This window comes from Enoplosus armatus, chromosome 2 (genome assembly GCF_043641665.1).
Source record: "Enoplosus armatus isolate fEnoArm2 chromosome 2, fEnoArm2.hap1, whole genome shotgun sequence".
Taxonomy (NCBI): Eukaryota; Metazoa; Chordata; class Actinopteri; order Centrarchiformes; family Enoplosidae; genus Enoplosus; species Enoplosus armatus.
The window spans coordinates 8,951,057-8,966,056 of record NC_092181.1 but is presented as its reverse complement, the minus strand read 5'-3'; the positions used below and the strand labels follow the sequence as shown (position 1 = coordinate 8,966,056).

At 51.9% G+C, this 15,000-nt stretch overlaps 13 non-coding genes and 18 pseudogenes across 13 annotated transcripts; all 31 read left to right on the top strand.

The window, feature by feature from the left end:
• Positions 1–67: 67 nt before the first annotated feature.
• On the top strand, positions 68–186 carry LOC139307467 (5S ribosomal RNA; annotated as a pseudogene).
• A 161-nt stretch (positions 187–347) lies between these two features.
• On the top strand, positions 348–466 carry LOC139304272 (5S ribosomal RNA). Its single transcript, XR_011599082.1, has one exon. It is a non-coding gene; the product is annotated as a 5S ribosomal RNA (ribosomal RNA).
• A 227-nt stretch (positions 467–693) lies between these two features.
• LOC139303637 (5S ribosomal RNA) lies at positions 694–812 on the top strand. The gene has a single exon (XR_011598955.1). It is a non-coding gene; the product is annotated as a 5S ribosomal RNA (ribosomal RNA).
• A 235-nt stretch (positions 813–1,047) lies between these two features.
• On the top strand, positions 1,048–1,166 carry LOC139307739 (5S ribosomal RNA; annotated as a pseudogene).
• A 188-nt stretch (positions 1,167–1,354) lies between these two features.
• LOC139306314 (5S ribosomal RNA) lies at positions 1,355–1,473 on the top strand. The gene has a single exon (XR_011599430.1). It is a non-coding gene; the product is annotated as a 5S ribosomal RNA (ribosomal RNA).
• A 427-nt stretch (positions 1,474–1,900) lies between these two features.
• LOC139306731 (5S ribosomal RNA) lies at positions 1,901–2,019 on the top strand. Its single transcript, XR_011599521.1, has one exon. It is a non-coding gene; the product is annotated as a 5S ribosomal RNA (ribosomal RNA).
• Positions 2,020–2,481: 462 nt separating this feature from the next.
• On the top strand, positions 2,482–2,600 carry LOC139306521 (5S ribosomal RNA). Its single transcript, XR_011599481.1, has one exon. It is a non-coding gene; the product is annotated as a 5S ribosomal RNA (ribosomal RNA).
• A 455-nt stretch (positions 2,601–3,055) lies between these two features.
• Positions 3,056–3,173, top strand: LOC139307365 (5S ribosomal RNA; annotated as a pseudogene).
• A 182-nt stretch (positions 3,174–3,355) lies between these two features.
• Positions 3,356–3,474, top strand: LOC139307482 (5S ribosomal RNA; annotated as a pseudogene).
• Positions 3,475–3,913: 439 nt separating this feature from the next.
• LOC139281884 (5S ribosomal RNA) lies at positions 3,914–4,032 on the top strand. The gene has a single exon (XR_011597009.1). It is a non-coding gene; the product is annotated as a 5S ribosomal RNA (ribosomal RNA).
• A 400-nt stretch (positions 4,033–4,432) lies between these two features.
• On the top strand, positions 4,433–4,551 carry LOC139306399 (5S ribosomal RNA). The gene has a single exon (XR_011599460.1). It is a non-coding gene; the product is annotated as a 5S ribosomal RNA (ribosomal RNA).
• A 440-nt stretch (positions 4,552–4,991) lies between these two features.
• Positions 4,992–5,110, top strand: LOC139307564 (5S ribosomal RNA; annotated as a pseudogene).
• Positions 5,111–5,265: 155 nt separating this feature from the next.
• On the top strand, positions 5,266–5,384 carry LOC139307382 (5S ribosomal RNA; annotated as a pseudogene).
• A 235-nt stretch (positions 5,385–5,619) lies between these two features.
• On the top strand, positions 5,620–5,738 carry LOC139281739 (5S ribosomal RNA; annotated as a pseudogene).
• A 543-nt stretch (positions 5,739–6,281) lies between these two features.
• LOC139281975 (5S ribosomal RNA) lies at positions 6,282–6,400 on the top strand. Its single transcript, XR_011597096.1, has one exon. It is a non-coding gene; the product is annotated as a 5S ribosomal RNA (ribosomal RNA).
• Positions 6,401–6,862: 462 nt separating this feature from the next.
• On the top strand, positions 6,863–6,981 carry LOC139307480 (5S ribosomal RNA; annotated as a pseudogene).
• A 439-nt stretch (positions 6,982–7,420) lies between these two features.
• LOC139281883 (5S ribosomal RNA) lies at positions 7,421–7,539 on the top strand. Its single transcript, XR_011597008.1, has one exon. It is a non-coding gene; the product is annotated as a 5S ribosomal RNA (ribosomal RNA).
• A 1,234-nt stretch (positions 7,540–8,773) lies between these two features.
• On the top strand, positions 8,774–8,892 carry LOC139307425 (5S ribosomal RNA; annotated as a pseudogene).
• A 432-nt stretch (positions 8,893–9,324) lies between these two features.
• Positions 9,325–9,443, top strand: LOC139307725 (5S ribosomal RNA; annotated as a pseudogene).
• Positions 9,444–9,697: 254 nt separating this feature from the next.
• Positions 9,698–9,816, top strand: LOC139307559 (5S ribosomal RNA; annotated as a pseudogene).
• Positions 9,817–10,004: 188 nt separating this feature from the next.
• LOC139306003 (5S ribosomal RNA) lies at positions 10,005–10,123 on the top strand. Its single transcript, XR_011599379.1, has one exon. It is a non-coding gene; the product is annotated as a 5S ribosomal RNA (ribosomal RNA).
• A 699-nt stretch (positions 10,124–10,822) lies between these two features.
• On the top strand, positions 10,823–10,941 carry LOC139307424 (5S ribosomal RNA; annotated as a pseudogene).
• A 432-nt stretch (positions 10,942–11,373) lies between these two features.
• Positions 11,374–11,492, top strand: LOC139307724 (5S ribosomal RNA; annotated as a pseudogene).
• Positions 11,493–11,746: 254 nt separating this feature from the next.
• On the top strand, positions 11,747–11,865 carry LOC139307558 (5S ribosomal RNA; annotated as a pseudogene).
• Positions 11,866–12,053: 188 nt separating this feature from the next.
• LOC139305933 (5S ribosomal RNA) lies at positions 12,054–12,172 on the top strand. The gene has a single exon (XR_011599364.1). It is a non-coding gene; the product is annotated as a 5S ribosomal RNA (ribosomal RNA).
• Positions 12,173–12,605: 433 nt separating this feature from the next.
• LOC139307733 (5S ribosomal RNA) lies at positions 12,606–12,724 on the top strand (annotated as a pseudogene).
• A 188-nt stretch (positions 12,725–12,912) lies between these two features.
• On the top strand, positions 12,913–13,030 carry LOC139307841 (5S ribosomal RNA; annotated as a pseudogene).
• Positions 13,031–13,178: 148 nt separating this feature from the next.
• On the top strand, positions 13,179–13,297 carry LOC139307713 (5S ribosomal RNA; annotated as a pseudogene).
• Positions 13,298–13,452: 155 nt separating this feature from the next.
• On the top strand, positions 13,453–13,571 carry LOC139306924 (5S ribosomal RNA). The gene has a single exon (XR_011599552.1). It is a non-coding gene; the product is annotated as a 5S ribosomal RNA (ribosomal RNA).
• Positions 13,572–13,798: 227 nt separating this feature from the next.
• LOC139305583 (5S ribosomal RNA) lies at positions 13,799–13,917 on the top strand. Its single transcript, XR_011599300.1, has one exon. It is a non-coding gene; the product is annotated as a 5S ribosomal RNA (ribosomal RNA).
• An 862-nt stretch (positions 13,918–14,779) lies between these two features.
• Positions 14,780–14,899, top strand: LOC139281769 (5S ribosomal RNA; annotated as a pseudogene).
• Positions 14,900–15,000: the final 101 nt, after the last annotated feature.

The following is a 15,000-nucleotide window of genomic DNA, read 5'->3' as shown; positions in this document are numbered from 1 at the left end:
CACGATGTAGAGACAATGCCACTGCCACATACACACTATAAGGAGTGTGTATGCAAAGGGCCCACAGGCTTACAGCCATACCTCTCTGAATACGCCCGATCTCGTCTTATCTCGGAAGCTAAGCAGGGTCAGGCATGGTTAGTACTTGGTTGGGAGACCGCCTGGGAATACCAGGTGCTGTAAGCTTTTCCACTTCACTTTTTAGAGACAGCCAGGGCGCTGCTCCAGCAATGAAACAACCAACTTTTAAGTGCCACTGCCACTGTCACATACACACTATGTAGAGCCACTGCCCCTGCCACTGCCACATACACACTATAAGGAGCGTGTATGTGAAGGGCACACAGGCTTACGGCCATACCACTCTGAACACGCCCGATCTCGTCTGATCTTGGTAGCTAAGCAGGGTCGGGCCTGGTTAGTACTTGGATGGGAGACCTCCTGGGAATACCACGTGCTGTAAGCTTTTCCACTTCACTTTTTAGAGACAGCCAGGGTGCTGCTCCAGCAGTGAAACACCCAACTTTAAAGTGCCACTGCCACTGTCACATACACACTATGTAGAGCCACTGCCACTGCCACTGCCACATACACACTATGTAGAGCCACTGCCACTGCCACATACACACTATGTAGAGACAATGCCACTGCCACATACACACTATAAGGAGCGTGTATGCAAAGCACCGACAGGCTTACGGCCATACCACTCTGAACACGCCCGATCTCGTCTGATCTCGGAAGCTAAGCAGGGTTGTTCCTGGTTAGTACTTGGATGGGAGACCGCCTGGGAATACCAGGTGCTGTAAGCTTTTCCACTTCACTTTTTAGAGACAGCCAGGGCGGTGCACCAGCAGTGAAACACCCAACTTTAAAGTGCCACTGCCACTGTCACATACACACTATGGAGAGCCACTGCCACTGCCACTGCCACATACACACTATGTAGAGACACTGCCACTGCCACATACACACTATATAGAGCCACTGCCACTGCCACATACACACTATAAGGAGCGTGTATGCAAAGTGCCCACAGGCTTACAGGCTTACGGCCATACCACGTTGAACACGCCCGATCTCGTCTGATCTCAGAAGCTAAGGAGGGTCAGGCCTGGTTAGCACTTTGATGGGAGACCGCCTGGGAATACCAGGTGCTGTAAGCTTTTCCATTTCCCTTTTTAGAGACAGACTGGTTGATGCTCCAGCAGTGAAACACCCAACTTTAAAGTGCCACTGCCACTTTCACATACACACTATGTCGAGACACTGCCACTGCCACATACACACTATGTAGAGACAATGCCACTGACACATACACACTATAAGGAGCGTGTATGCAAAGAGCCCACAGGCTTACGGCCATACCACGTTGAACACGCCCGATCTCGTCTGATCTCAGAAGCTAAGGAGGGTCGGGCCTGGTTAGTACTTGGATGGGAGACCGCCTGGGAATTTCAGGTGCTGTAAGCTCTTCCACTTCCCTTTTTAGAGACATCCAGGGTGATGCTCCAGCAGTGAAACACACAGCTTTAAAGTGCCACTGCCACTGTCACTGACATACTATGTAGAGCCACTGCCACATACACACTATAAGGAGCGGGTATGCGAAGGGCCCACAGGCTTACAACCATACCACTCTGAACATGCCCGATCTCGTCTGATCTCGGAAGCTAAGCAGGGTCGGGCCCTTTTTAGAGACAGCCAGGGTGCTGCTCCAGCAGTGAAACACCCAACTTTAAAGTGCCACTGCCACTGTCACATACACACTATGTAGAGCCACTGCCACTGCCACATACACACTATGTAGAGCCACTGCCACTGCCACATACACACTATGTAGAGACAAAGCCACTGTCACATACACACTATAAGGAGCGTGTATGCAAAGCACCCACAGGCTTACGGCCATACCACTCTGAACACGCCCGGTCTCGTCTGATCTCGGAAGCTAAGCAGGGTCAGGCCTGGTTAGTACTTGGATAGGAGACCGCCTGGGAATACCAAGTGCTGTAAGCTTTTCCACTTCCCTTTTTAGAGAGAGCCAGGGTGCTGCTCCAGCAGTGAAACACCCAGCTGAACTCATTGAACGCTCCACGCCTTGAGCAGAGTGCCAGAGATACGGAGCACCAGGGCCACGAAGCTGAGTCGGACGCGTCTGTCAAGCTGTAGTCCGCGGGTAGGTGCTTAAGCGTGGGCCCACGAGTTGGGGTGGTGGGCAAGGTTGCTGGAGCTTTCTGCAGGCTGAACTGTGTGGGGTTGAGGAGGCCACAGTGTGTTGATGAAGTACGGGTATCAGTGCTCAGAGACTCTGCGAAGAGCTGCCGATGCGGTCACATACGCACTATGAAAAGCCGCTGACTCTGTGACGTACACACAATAAAGAGCCACTGCCACTGTCACATACACACTATGTAGAGCCACTGCCACTGCCACTGCCACATACACACTTTAAGGAGCGTGTATGCGAAGGGCCCAGAGGCTTACGGCCATACCACTCTGAACACGCCCGGTCTCGTCTGATCTCGGAAGCTAAGCAGGTTCGGGTCTGTTTAGTACTTCGATGGGAGACCTCCTGGGAATACCAGTTGCTGTAAGCTTTTCCACTTCCCTTTTTAGAGACAGCCAGGGTGCTGCTCCAGCAGTGAAACACCTAGCTGAACTCATTGAACGCTCCACGCCTTGAGCAGAGTGCCAGAGATACGGAGTACCAGGGCCACGAAGCTGCGTCGGACGCGCCTGTCAAGCTGTAGTCCGCAGGGAGGTGCTGAAGCGTTGGCCCACGAGTTTGGCTGGTGGGCAAGATTGCTGGAGCTTTCTGCAGGCTGAACTGCGTGGGGTTGAGGAGGCCACAGTGTGTTGATGAAGTACGGGTATCAGTGCTAATAGACGCTGCCAAGAGCTGCCGATGCGGTCACATGCGCACTATGAAAAGCCACTGACTCTGTGACGTAAACACTATAAAGAGCCACTGCCACTGTCACATACACACTATGTAGAGCCACTGCCACTGCCACATACACATTATAAGGAACGTGTATGCGAAGGTCCCAAAACTTACTTCATACCACTCTGAACACGCCCGATCTCATCTGATCTCGGAAGCTAAGCAGGGTCGGGCCTGGGTAGTACTTGGATGGGAGACTGCCTGGGAATACCAGGTGCTGTAAGCTTTTCCACTTCCCTTTTAAGGGACAGCCAGGGTGCTGCTCCAGCAATGAAACACCCAACTTTAAAGTGCCACTGTCACATACACACTATAAAGAGCCACAGCCACTGTCACATACACACTATGTAGAGCCACTGCCACTGCCACATACACACTATAAGGAGCGTGTATGCAAAGGGCCCACAGACTTACGGCCATACCACTCTGAACAAGCCCGATCTCGTCTGATCTCGGAAGCTAAGTAGGGTCGGGCCTGGTTAGTATTTGGATGGTAGACCGACTGAGAATACCAGGTGCTGTAAGCTTTTCCTCTTCCCTTTTTAGAGACAGCCAGGGTGCTGCTCCTGCAGTGAAACACCCAACTTTAAAGTGCCACTGTCACATACACACTATAAAGAGCCACAGCCACTGTCACATACACACTATAAGGAGCGTGTATGCGAAGGGCCCAGAGGCTTACGGCCATTCCACTCTGAACACGCCTGATCTCGTCTGATCTCGGAAGCTAAGCAGGGTCGGGCCCTTTTTAGAGACAGCCTGGGTGCTGCTCCAGCAGTGAAACACACAACTTTAAAGTGCCACTGCCACTGTCACATACACACTATGTAGAGCCACTGCAACTGCCACTGCCACTGTCACATACACACTATGTAGAGCCACTGTCACATACACATTATGTAGAGCCATTGCCACTGCCACTGCCACTAACACACTATAAGGACCGTGTATGCGATGGGCCCAGAGGCTTACGGCCATACCACTCTGAACACACCCGATCTCGTCTGATCTCGGTAGCTAAGCAATGTCGGGCCTGGTTAGTACTTGGATGGGAGACCTCCTGGGAATACCAGGTGCTGTAAGCTTTTCCACTTCCCTTTTTTGAGACAGCCAGGGTGCTGCTCCAGCAGTGAAACACCCAACTTTAAAGTGCCACTGCCACTGTCACATACACACTATGTAGAGACAATGCCACTGCCAAATACACACTATAAGGAGCGTGTATGCAAAGGGCCCACAGGCTTACGGCCATACCACTCTGAACACGCCCGATCTCGTCCGATCTCGGAAGCTAAGCAGGGTCGGGTCCTTTTTAGAGACAGCCAGGGTGCTGCTCCAGCAGTGAAACACCCAACTTTAAAGTCCCACTGCCACTGTCACAACCACACTATGTAGAGCCACTGCCACTGCCACTGTCACATACACACTATGTAGAGCCACTGCCACATACACACTATAAGGAGCGTGTATGCGAAGGGGCCAGAGGCTTACGGCCATTCCACTCTGAACACGCCCGATCACGTCTGATCTCGGAAGCTAAGCAGGGTCAGGCCTGGTTAGTACTTCGATGGGAGACCGCCTGGGAATACAAGGTGCTGTAAGCTTTTCCACTTCACTTTTTAGAGACAGCCAGGGCGCTGCTCCAGCAGTGAAACACCCAACTTTAAAGTGCCACTGCCACTGTCACATACACTCTATGTAAAGCCACTGCCAATGCCACTGCCACATACACACTATATAGAGACAATGCCACTGCCACATACACACTATAAGGAGCGTTTATGCAAAGTGCCCACAAGCTTACATGCTTACGGCCATACCACTCTGAAGACGCCCGATCTCGTCTGATCTCGGAAGCTAAGCAGGGTCGGGCCCTTTTTAGAGACAGCCAGGGTGCTGCTCCAGCAGTGAAACACACAACTTTAAAGTGCCACTGCCACTGTCACATACACACTATGTAGAGCCACTGTCACATACACACTATGTAGAGACACTACCACTGCCACATACACACTATAAGGAGCGTGTATGCGAAGGCCCCAAAACTTACGGCCATACCACTCTGAGGACGCCCGATCTCGTCTGATCTCGGAAGGTAAGCAGGGTCGGGCCTGGTTAGTACTTGGATGGGAGAATGCCTTGGAATACCAGGTGCTGTAAGCTTTTCCACTTCCCTTTTTAGAGACAGCCAGGGTGCTGCTCCAGCAGTGAAACACCCAACTTTAAAGTGCCACAGCCACTGTCACATACACACTATGTAGAGACAATGCCACTGCCACATAAACACTATAAGGAGCGTGTATGCAAAGGACCCACAGTCTTACGGCCATACCACTCTGAACACGCCCGATCTCGTCTGATCTCGGAAACTAAACAGGGTCGCGCCTGGTTAGTACTTGGATGGGAGACCGCCTTGGAATACCAGGTGCTGTAAGCTTTTCCACTTCCCTTTTTAGAGACAGCCAGGGTGCTGCTCCAGCAGTGAAACACCCAACTTTAAAGTGCCACTGCCACTGCCACATACACACTATGTAGAGCCACTGTCACGTACACACTATAAAGAGCCACTGCCACTGTCACATACACACTATGTAAAGCCACTGTCACATACACACTATGTAGAGCCACTGCCACATACACACTATAAGGAGCGTGTATGCGAAGGCCCCAAAACTAACGGCCATACCACTCTGAGGACGCCCGATCTCGTCTGATCTCGGAAGGTAAGCAGGGTCGGGAATGGTTAGTACATGGATGGGAGAATGCCTGGGAATACCAGGTGCTGTAAGCTTTTCCACTTCCCTTTTTAGAGACAGCCAGGGTGCTGCTCCAGCAGTGAAACACCTAGCTTTAAAGAGCCACTGCCACTGTCACATAAACACTATGTAGAGAAACTGCCACTGCCACTGCCACATACACACTATAAGGAGCGTGTATGCGAAGGGCCCAGAGGCTTACGGCCATACCACTCTGAACACGCCCGATCTCATCAGATCTCGGAAGCTAAGCAGGGTCGGGCCCTTTTTAGAGACAGCCAGGGTGCTGCTCCAGCAGTGAAACACCCAGCTGAACTCATTGAACGCTCCACGCCTTGAGCAGAGTGCCAGAGATACGGAGCACCAGGGACACGAAGCTGCGTCGGACGCGCCTGTCAAGCTGTAGTCCGCGGGGAGGTGCTTCAGCGTGGGCCCACGAGTTGGGCTGGTGGGCAAGGTTGCTGGAGCTTTCTGCAGGCTGAACTGCGTGGGATTGTCACATACACACTATGTAGAGCCACTGCCACTGCCACTGCCACTAACACACTATAAGGAGCGTGTACGCGAAGGGCCCAGAGGCTTACGGCCATACCACTCTGAACACGCCCGATCTCGTCTGATCTCGGTAGCTAAGCAGGGTTGGGCCTGGTTAGTACTTGGATGGGAGACCTCCTATGAATACCAGGTGCTGTAAGCTTTTCCACTTCCCTTTTTAGAGAGAGCCAGGGTGCTGCTCCAGCAGTGAAACACCCAGCTGAACTCATTGAACGCTCCACGCCTTGAGCAGAGTGCCAGAGATACGGAGCACCAGGGCCACGAAGCTGAGTCGGACGCGTCTGTCAAGCTGTAGTCCGCGGGGAGGTGCTTAAGCGTGGGCCCACGAGTTGGGGTGGTGGGCAAGGTTGCTGGAGCTTTCTGCAGGCTGAACTGCGTGGGGTTGAGGAGGCCACAGTGTGTTGATGAAGTACGGGTATCAGTGCTCAGAGACTCTGCCAAGAGTTGTCGATGCGGTCACATACGCACTATGAAAAGCCGCTGACTCTGTGACGTACACACTATAAAGAGCCACTGCCACTGTCACATACACACTATGTAGAGCCACTGCCACTGCCACTGCCACATACACACTATAAGGAGCGTGTATGCAAAGGGCCCACAGACTTACGGCCATACCACTCTGAACAAGCCCGATCTCGTCTGATCTCGGAAGCTAAGTAGGGTCGGGCCTGGTTAGTATTTGGATGGTAGACCGACTGAGAATACCAGGTGCTGTAAGCTTTTCCTCTTCCCTTTTTAGAGACAGCCAGGGTGCTGCTCCAGCAGTGAAACACCCAACTTTAAAGTGCCACTGTCACATACACACTATAAAGAGCCACAGCCACTGTCACATACACACTATAAGGAGCGTGTATGCGAAGGGCCCAGAGGCTTACGGCCATTCCACTCTGAACACGCCTGATCTCGTCTGATCTCGGAAGCTAAGCAGGGTCGGGCCCTTTTTAGAGACAGCCTGGGTGCTGCTCCAGCAGTGAAACACACAACTTTAAAGTGCCACTGCCACTGTCACATACACACTATGTAGAGCCACTGCAACTGCCACTGCCACTGTCACATACACACTATGTAGAGCCACTGTCACATACACATTATGTAGAGCCATTGCCACTGCCACTGCCACTAACACACTATAAGGACCGTGTATGCGATGGGCCCAGAGGCTTACGGCCATACCACTCTGAACACACCCGATCTCGTCTGATCTCGGTAGCTAAGCAATGTCGGGCCTGGTTAGTACTTGGATGGGAGACCTCCTGGGAATACCAGGTGCTGTAAGCTTTTCCACTTCCTTTTTCAGAGACAGCCAGGGTGCTGCTCCAGCAGTGAAACACCCAACTTTAAAGTGCCACTGCCACTGTCACATACACACTATGTAGAGACAATGCCACTGCCACATACACACTATAAGGAGCGTGTATGCAAAGGGCCCACAGGCTTACGGCCATACCACTCTGAACACGCCCGATCTCGTCCGATCTCGGAAGCTATGCAGGGTCGGGTCCTTTTTAGAGACAGCCAGGGTGCTGCTCCAGCAGTGAAACACCCAACTTTAAAGTCCCACTGCCACTGTCACAACCACACTATGTAGAGCCACTGCCACTGCCACTGTCACATACACACTATGTAGAGCCACTGCCACATACAAACTATAAGGAGTGTGTATGCGAAGGGGCCAGAGGCTTACGGCCATACCACTCTGAACACGCCCGATCTCGTCTGTCCTCGGAAGCTAAGCAGGGTCGGGCCCTTTTTAGAGACAGCCTGGGTGCTGCTCCAGCAGTGAAACACCCAACTTTAAAGTGCCACTGCCACTGTCACATACACACTATGTAGAGCCACTGCCACTGCCACTGTCACATACACACTATGTAGAGCCACTGTCACATACACATTATGTAGAGCCATTGCCACTGCCACTGCCACATACACACTATAAGGAGCGTGTATGCAAAGGGCCCACAAGCTTACGGCCATACCACTCTTAACACGCCCGATCTCGTCTGATCTCGGAAGCTAAGCAGGGTCTGGCCCATTTTAGAGACAGCCAGGGTGCTGCTCCAGCAGTGAAACACCCAACTTGAAAGTGCCACTGCCACTGTGACATACACACTATGTAGAGCCACTGCCACTGCCACTGCCACATACACTCTATGTAGAGCCACTGCCACTATCACATACACTCTATGTAGAGCCACTGCCACTGCCACATACACACTATAAGGAGCGTGTATGCGAAGGGCCCACAGACTTACGGCCATACCACTCTGAACACGCCTGATCTCGTCAAATCTCGGAAGCTAAGCAGGGTCAGGCCTGGTTAGTACTTGGATGGGAGACCGCTGCTTTAAGATTTTCCCCTTCCCTTTTTAGAGACAGCCAGGGTGATGCTCCAGCAGTGAAACACCCAGCTTTAAAGAGCCACTGCCACTGTCACATACACACTTTGTAGAGCCACTGCCACTGCCACTGCCACATACACACTATAAGGAGCGTGTATGCGAAGGTCCCTGAGGCTTACGTCCATACCACTCTGAACACGCCCGATCTCGTCTGATCTCAGAAGCTAAGCAGGGTCGGGCCTGGTTAGTATTTGGATGGGAGACTGCCTGGGAATACCAGATGTTGTAAGCTTTTCCACTTCCCTTTTTAGAGACAGCCAGGGTGCTGCTCCAGCAGTGAAACACCCAACTTTAAAGTACCACTGTCACATACACACTATGTAGAGACAATGCCACTGCCACTGCCACATACACACAATAAGGAGCGTGTATGCGAAGGGCCCAGAGGCTTACGGCCATACCACTCTGAACACGCCCGATCTCATCAGATCTCGGAAGCTAAGCAGGGTCGGGCCGTTTTTTGAGACAGCCAGGGTGCTGCTCCAGCAGTGAAACACCCAACTTTAAAGTGCCACTGCCACTGTCACATACACACAATGTAGAGCCACTGCCACTGTCACATACACACTATGTAGAGCCACTGTCACATACACACTATGTAGAGCCACTGCCACTGCCACTGCCACATACACACTATAAGGAGCGTGTATGCGAAGGCTCCAAAACTTACGGCTATACCACTCTGAGGACGCCCGATCTCGTCTGATCTCGGAATGTAAGCAGGGTCGGGCCTGGTTAGTACTTGGATGGGAGAATGCCTGGGAATACCAGGTGCTGTAAGCTTTTCCACTTCCCTTTTTAGAGACAGCCAGGGTGCTGCTCCAGCAGTGAAACACCCAGCTTTAAAGAGCCACTGCCACTGTCACATACACACTATGTAGAGCCACTGCCACTGCCACTGCCACATACACACTATGTAGATCCACTGCCACTGTCACATACACACTATGTAGAGCCACTGTCACATACACACTATGTAGAGTCACTGCCACTGCCACATACACACTATAAGGAGTGTGTATGCGAAGGGCCCACAGACTTACGGCCATACCATTCTGAACACGCCTGATCTCGTCTGATCTCGGAAGCTAAGCAGGGTCAGGCCTGGTTAGTACTTGGATGGGAGAACGCCTGTGAATACCAGGTGCTGTAAGCTTTTCCACTTCACTTTTTAGAGACAGCCAGGGCGCTGCTCCAGTAGTGAATCACCCTACTTTAAAGTGCCACTGCCACTGTCACATACACACTATGTAGAGCCACTGCCACTGCCACATACACACTATATAGAGACAATGCCACTGCCACATACACACTATAAGGAGCGTGTATGCAAAAGGCCCACAGGCTTACGGCCATACCACTCTGAACACGCCCGATCTCGTCTGATCTCGGTAGCTAAGCAGGGTCGGGCCTGGTTAGTACTTGGATGGGAGACCTCCTGGGAATACCAGGTGCTGTAAGCTTTTCCACTTCCCTTTTTAGAGACAGCCAGGGTGCTGCTCCAGCAGTGAAACACCCAACTTTAAAGTGCCACTGCCACTGTCACATACACACTATGTAGAGACAATGCCACTGCCACATACACAGTATAAGGAGCATGTATGCAAAGGGCCCACAGGCTTACGGCCATACCCCTCTGAACACGCCCGATCTCGTCTGATCTCGGAAGCTAAGCAGGGTCTGGCCCATTTCAGAGACAGCCAGGGTGCTGCTCCAGCAGTGAAACACTCAACTTTAAAGTACCACTGTCACATACACACTATGTAGAGCCACTGCCTCTGCCACTGCCACATACACACTATGTAGAGCCACTGCAACTATCACATACACACTATGTAGAGCCACTGCCACTGCCACATACACACTATAAGCAGCGTGTATGCGAAGGGCCCACAGACTTACGGCCATACCACTCTGAACACGCCTGATCTCGTCAAATCTCGGAAGCTAAGCAGGGTCAGGCCTGGTTAGTACTTGGATGGGAGACCGCTGCTTTAAGATTTTCCCCTTCCCTTTTTAGAGACAGCCAGGGTGATGCTCCAGCAGTGAAACACCCAGCTTTAAAGAGCCACTGCCACTGTCACATACACACTTTGTAGAGCCACTGCCACTGCCACTGCCACATACACACTATAAGGAGCGTGTATGCGAAGGTCCCTGAGGCTTACGTCCATACCACTCTGAACACGCCCGATCTCGTCTGATCTCAGAAGCTAAGCAGGGTCGGGCCTGGTTAGTATTTGGATGGGAGACTGCCTGGGAATACCAGATGTTGTAAGCTTTTCCACTTCCCTTTTTAGAGACAGCCAGGGTGCTGCTCCAGCAGTGAAACACCCAACTTTAAAGTACCACTGTCACATACACACTATGTAGAGACAATGCCACTGCCACTGCCACATACACACAATAAGGAGCGTGTATGCGAAGGGCCCAGAGGCTTACGGCCATACCACTCTGAACACGCCCGATCTCATCAGATCTCGGAAGCTAAGCAGGGTCGGGCCGTTTTTTGAGACAGCCAGGGTGCTGCTCCAGCAGTGAAACACCCAACTTTAAAGTGCCACTGCCACTGTCACATACACACAATGTAGAGCCACTGCCACTGTCACATACACACTATGTAGAGCCACTGTCACATACACACTATGTAGAGCCACTGCCACTGCCACTGCCACATACACACTATAAGGAGCGTGTATGCGAAGGCTCCAAAACTTACGGCTATACCACTCTGAGGACGCCCGATCTCGTCTGATCTCGGAATGTAAGCAGGGTCGGGCCTGGTTAGTACTTGGATGGGAGAATGCCTGGGAATACCAGGTGCTGTAAGCTTTTCCACTTCCCTTTTTAGAGACAGCCAGGGTGCTGCTCCAGCAGTGAAACACCCAGCTTTAAAGAGCCACTGCCACTGTCACATACACACTATGTAGAGCCACTGCCACTGCCACTGCCACATACACACTATGTAGATCCACTGCCACTGTCACATACACACTATGTAGAGCCACTGTCACATACACACTATGTAGAGTCACTGCCACTGCCACATACACACTATAAGGAGTGTGTATGCGAAGGGCCCACAGACTTACGGCCATACCATTCTGAACACGCCTGATCTCGTCTGATCTCGGAAGCTAAGCAGGGTCAGGCCTGGTTAGTACTTGGATGGGAGAACGCCTGTGAATACCAGGTGCTGTAAGCTTTTCCACTTCACTTTTTAGAGACAGCCAGGGCGCTGCTCCAGTAGTGAATCACCCTACTTTAAAGTGCCACTGCCACTGTCACATACACACTATGTAGAGCCACTGCCACTGCCACATACACACTATATAGAGACAATGCCACTGCCACATACACACTATAAGGAGCGTGTATGCAAAAGGCCCACAGGCTTACGGCCATACCACTCTGAACACGCCCGATCTCGTCTGATCTCGGTAGCTAAGCAGGGTCGGGCCTGGTTAGTACTTGGATGGGAGACCTCCTGGGAATACCAGGTGCTGTAAGCTTTTCCACTTCCCTTTTTAGAGACAGCCAGGGTGCTGCTCCAGCAGTGAAACACCCAACTTTAAAGTGCCACTGCCACTGTCACATACACACTATGTAGAGACAATGCCACTGCCACATACACAGTATAAGGAGCATGTATGCAAAGGGCCCACAGGCTTACGGCCATACCCCTCTGAACACGCCCGATCTCGTCTGATCTCGGAAGCTAAGCAGGGTCTGGCCCATTTCAGAGACAGCCAGGGTGCTGCTCCAGCAGTGAAACACTCAACTTTAAAGTACCACTGTCACATACACACTATGTAGAGCCACTGCCTCTGCCACTGCCACATACACACTATGTAGAGCCACTGCAACTATCACATACACACTATGTAGAGCCACTGCCACTGCCACATACACACTATAAGCAGCGTGTATGCGAAGGGCCCACAGACTTACGGCCATACCACTCTGAACACGCCTGATCTCGTCAAATCTCGGAAGCTAAGCAGGGTCAGGCCTGGTTAGTACTTGGATGGGAGACTGCCTGGGAATACATGGTGCTGTAAGATTTTCCCCTTCCCTTTTTAGAGACAGCCAGGGTGATGCTCCAGCAGTGAAACACCCAGCTTTAAAGAGCCACTGCCACTGTCACATACACACTTTGTAGAGCCACTGCCACTGTCACATACACACTATGTAGAGCCATTGCCACTGCCACATACACACTATCAGGAGCGTGTATGCAAAGGGCCCACAGACTTACGGCGTACCACTTTGAACACGCCCGATCTCGTCTGATCTCGGAGGATAAGCAGGGTCGGGCCTGGTTAGTACTTGGATGGTAGACCGCCTGGGAATACCAAGCGCTGTAAGCTTTTCCACTTCCCTTTTTAGAGACTGCCAGGGTGCTGCTCCAGCAGTGAAACACACAGCTTTAAACAGCCACTGTCACTGTCACATACACACTATGTAGAGCCACTGCCACATACACACTATAAGGAGCGTGTATGCGAAGACCCCAAAACTTACGGTCATACCACTCTGAGGACACCCGATCTCGTCTGATCTCGGAAGGTAAGCAGGGTCGAGCCTGGTTAGTACTTGGATGGGAGAATGCCTGGGAATACCAGGTGCTGTAATCTTTTCCACTTCCCTTTTTAGAGACAGCCAGGGTGCTGCTCCAGCAGTGAAACACCCAACTTTAAAGTGCCACTGTCACATACACACTATGTAGAGCCACTGCCACTGCCACTGCCACATACACAATATAAGGAGCGTGTATGCGAAGGGCCCAGAGGCTTACGGCCATACCACTCTGAACACGCCCGATCTCACCTGATCTCGAAAGCTAAGCAGGGTCAGGCCTGGTTAGTACTTGGATGGGAGACCGCCTGGGAAGACCAGCTGCTGTAAGCTTTTCCACTTCACTTTTTAGAGACAGCCACCGCGCTGCTCCAGCAGTGAAACACCCAGCTTTAAAGAGCCACTGCCACTGTCACATACACACTATGTAGAGCCACTGCCACTGCCACTGCCACATACACACTATGTAGAGCAACTGCCACTGCCACATACACACTATGTAGAGACAATGCCACTGCCACATACACACTATAAGGAGCGTGTATGCAAAGTGCCCACAGGCTTACGGCCATACCACTCTGAACACGCCCGATCTCGTCTGATCTCGGAGGCTAAGCAGGGTCGGGCCTGGTTAGGACTTGGATGGTAGACCGCCTGGGAATACCAGGTGCTGTAAGCTTTTCCACTTACCTTTTTAGAGACAGCCAGGGTGCTGCTCCAGCAGTGAAACACCCAGCTTTAAAGAGCCACTGCCACTGCCACATACACACTATAAGGAGCGTGTATGGGAAGGGCCCAGAGGCTGACGGCCATACCACTCTGAACACGCCCGATCTCGTCTGATTTCGGAAGCTAAGCAGGGTCTGGCCCTTTTTAGAGACAGCCAGGGTGCTGCTCCAGCAGTGAAACACTCAACTTTAAAGTACCACTGTCACATACACACTATGTAGAGCCACTGCCTCTGCCACTGCCACATACACACTATGTAGAGCCACTGCCACTGTCACATACACACTATGTAGAGCCACTGTCACATACACACTATGTACAGCCACTGCCACTGCCACATACACACTATAAGGAGCGTGTATGCGAAGGCTCCAAAATTTACGGCCATACCACTCTGAGGACGCCCGAGATGTGGAGCACCAGGGCCACGAAGCTGCGTCGAACGCGCCTGTCAGGCTGTAGTCCGCGGGGAGGTGCTTAAGAATGGGCCCACGAGTTGGGCTGATGGGCAAGGTTGCTGGAGCTTTCTGCTGGCTAAACTGCGTGGGGTTGAGGAGGCCACTTTGTGTTGATGAAGTACGGGTATCAGTGCTCATAGACGCTGCCAAGAGCTGCCGATGCGGTCACATACGCACTATGAAAAGCCGCTGACTCTGTGACGTACACACTATAAAGAGCCACTGCCACTTTCACATACACACTATGTAGAGCCACTGCCACTGCCACTGCCACATACACACTATGTAGAGACAATACCACTGCCACATACACACTATAAGGAGCGTGTATGCGAAGGGCCCACAGGCTTACAGGGTTAAGGCCATTAACACTCTGAACACGCCCGATCTCACCTGATCTCGGAAGCTAAGGAGGGTCAGGCCTGGTTAGCACTTTGATGGGAGACCGCCTGGGAATACCAGGTGCTGTAAGCTTTTCCACTTCCCTTTTTAGAGACAGCCAGGTTGATGCTCCTGCAGTGAAACACACAGCTTTAAAGAGCCACTGTCACTGTCACTTACACACTATGTAGAGC